Genomic DNA, 3,523 nt, shown 5'->3' on the forward strand with positions numbered 1-3,523 from the left:
AATTCTGCCTAAATCACAAACACAGAGATGCACAACTCATGGATAAGCTTGGAAGAATATCGGGTTTTGCGTTACCACGGTCTGGAACCGCTTCAATCACGTCACAAGGCAAACCATCGACTGAACGAGTTAACGAGGCGTTTGGAAAACTGGGCTGTGTTAGCAGTAGTGAGTTTGCAGGCTATGGAAACACTGTTTATAAAAGTATTTCTAAATGGAAAACTCTTCCATCGCATTCATTCTTAATTTAGCCTCCTGTACTCAATAGGTTACTAAGTTTAGTAGCAATGGGAAGATTCCTACTACTTTTTTACTATTTTCGGATCTTTCCTAGACAGTGACCGCTAAGGGTTTTAACCAGGTATGTATCCACCTTTGCGGCGTGTTTAGTACAAGCCCTTTGGAGACGACCTTAAAAACATAAACAAAAGGCTGTAAACATCATAAAGATAGTGGCCCCAAAGAAATATTAGTCCTCGATAACGACCCCCGAAAAACCTTGGGGTCACTATCTAGGAAAGATCCCTATTTCCCTTGGTTCTGCATAAAATAAGTTAATGTATAATATTCAATTCTATTCCCTATATATTTTGTAAAGCCATAGGTCTGTATATAGGAAGAGTCGTTGGTTCCTGCTGTCAATACTAAATATCCATCTATTCCAGGTTTTATCCTTTTGATACAATAAAGTGAAATGACTCTTTAGAAGCAATTTCCTTTAAATTCATAATTTCAGGTATGGACCCATACACAAGAATCAGTATTTTATCTTCAAATTCAGCTGCAATTACCAATTTTGCCATTCAGTACTCTTATAATTCCCCAAAGACATAGGTCTTTTAAACAATGTATTTTCATCCTTCCACTGAAGTTTTAGTTTCGTATAATGACAATCAGCAACATTTATGATTTTTTCTATCCAGTGCTCTCATAATTATAATTTCCAAACATTATTATTATCTCAGGAAAGGTTTTAACAGGATCAAATCATTAACATTTCGCCTTCCAGTCTAGTCACCAAAGCATGATGCCACCGTCATCCCAGGAATTTAACGAAAGCCATTAAATCAGACAGAATCTGAAAAGCATTATCCCCATAAATAGAACAGCCAGCGAAATGACTGAGTCAATATATCATCTGCCGTAAAAAAAAAATTATGCGTGTTCTGAATTCCCGTGGCTTATCAATTCGGCAGCGCGCGTGAATGACCGTGAGTCAAATATGATAGATATTTTTTTTATTTTATAGCTGGGTATCTAAACATTAGTGGACGTAAAACCGAATTGAATCATAATTAAAATTCCAGTGGTTGTTCATACGACTGGGAACACCTTCCCGGTTAGGAATTCCGCTGATTCCAGTGTATGGAGTTATCGGGGCAATGCAATTAATTAACATTGCGTACGATTTTGTCATTGGGAAGACCCAGTATGTATATATGTATATATATATATATATATATATATATATATATATATATATATATATATATATATATATATATATATATAAAAATCCATTTCACTCTCAGTTATACGATTTCATTAGTGAGTATCTCTCTCTCTCTCTCTCTCTCTCTCTCTCTCTCTCTCTCTCTCTCTCTCTCTCTCTCTCTCTCTCTCCTCATTCATCATTAATTCTTCCTCACGTTTCCTGTCCTCAGAGCATTCTCGTTTTTTTACAATCTCTCTCTTTTCTCTCTCTTTCTCTCTCATTATTCTCCTTAACTCCTCTCTCTCTCTCTCTCTCTCTCTCTCTCTCTCTCTCTCTCTCTCTCTCTCTCTCTCTCTCTCTCTCTCTCTATATATATATATATATATATATATATATATATATATATATGTGTGTGTGTGTGTGTGTGTGTGTGTGTGTGTAAGTGTGTGTCTGTTTATGCTTAATACAAATTAGCTGCAGTTATGGAGACTTAAAACTGACAAAGGAAAAGAGGAATTAAGGAAAAAAATACCCTTTCTTCCTTTCATTTCCTTCTAAGATTATTTTCATCTCTTCCCATTTCCTTACGCAATTCTCGCGTCCTTCTTCCATCCCTCCTTACTCCAAATTTACTTCCATTGTTATATATTCCCCTGCAAAGGAAAATGGATGTATTTTCTACACTGCATCCCGGAGCCGTTTCTGCAAGACATGGTTGGCAGGGTTGGTTTATTGGAAATCCTTTTCCGACTTGCCAGGTCAGTATTTTCCGATTACCAGATGGCTGTTACCTGTGGGTGTTCGTCTTTTTCGATTCCAGGTACCGTCAGTACTGTCTGTATTCCCTGTCTCATCGCCTGTCTGTTTATTTTTGTAAAGAATTCATGCAGCTCTGAGACAGATCAATGAAGTGAAATTCAGTCTGAAAAAAAATGTATTGTTACTTAAAACGATCCTTCAAAATAAATAAGGGATTATAATTCATGTGGTGAACGACAGTCACAATCCAGAGACCCGAGTCCGATCCCATGTGTGGGAAACGTCTTTGAGATCATTACTGGGAAATCAGTTGTACTCTTCTTTTTCAAAGCAGTAAATTAGATAACTTTGTAGTTAGTCGACTGGTGTGGATTGCAGTCAGGGTTGAATAATAATAATAATAATAATAATAATAATAATAATTGTGGTATATTAAAAATTGGAAACATATCAATAAATTGTATTTGATATAACTGTGAATGTTTAATAATAATAATAATAATAATAATAATAATAATAATAATAATAATAATAATAATAATAATAATAATAATAATAATAGTTGTATATTAAACATCTACATATCAATACATTGCATTTCTTGATAAAACTGTGGAATTTTCATATACAACAATTTAATTTCCAAGCAATATAATAATAATTATAACAGTACCCTGGTAAATCAAACTTTCCAACTACTATCTAAACCAGCCACAAAATCAGCCCACCCATCCTACTCTCTAATTCCTGCAAGAAGAACAGCAACAACAACAATGAAACCAATTTCAAAACAATACCAAGAGAACGCACCCACTATTTAGGCCCCAGTCGTCCCTTGCTATTCATTCTCTCATGAATCCCGCAAGAACGGAATTGATTTCAAAAGTTTCTTTTGGGGGGAAAAGGAAGATTACCAACAAGTTTTCCCCGGCAGAGCAGCGTGGCGAATTCATTACACTTGTTCACCTCAAGTTTAGAGGAGAAACTTCTTTCCCGAGGCGATGGTGTCGACCTGCTAGGAGCATTCTTTTTGACTTTCTTATCTATTTTTTTCATTTTAATAAGCCTTGATTGGTTTTCGTTTGTGCAAGGTTCATCCTCCCTTTTATAAAAGGAAGGTCATTAAGTTTACTTTAGGTTTTGATTTAGAAAGTAAGGTTACTGTAACTTTCTTATTTATATTTTTCATATGGCTTTAATGATTTCCATTTGTGCAAACTTTCTTCTCTCCTGTAAAAGATAGATAATTTATTTTCCGTAGTTCAGTTTGTAAAATTCAGGCTTATAATGGAGTTACATTGCCTTCATGACTGTAGCTTACAAAAGCTC

The sequence above is a fragment of the Macrobrachium rosenbergii genome, chromosome 22 (assembly GCF_040412425.1).
Source record: "Macrobrachium rosenbergii isolate ZJJX-2024 chromosome 22, ASM4041242v1, whole genome shotgun sequence".
In the NCBI taxonomy this organism is placed as follows: domain Eukaryota; kingdom Metazoa; phylum Arthropoda; class Malacostraca; order Decapoda; family Palaemonidae; genus Macrobrachium; species Macrobrachium rosenbergii.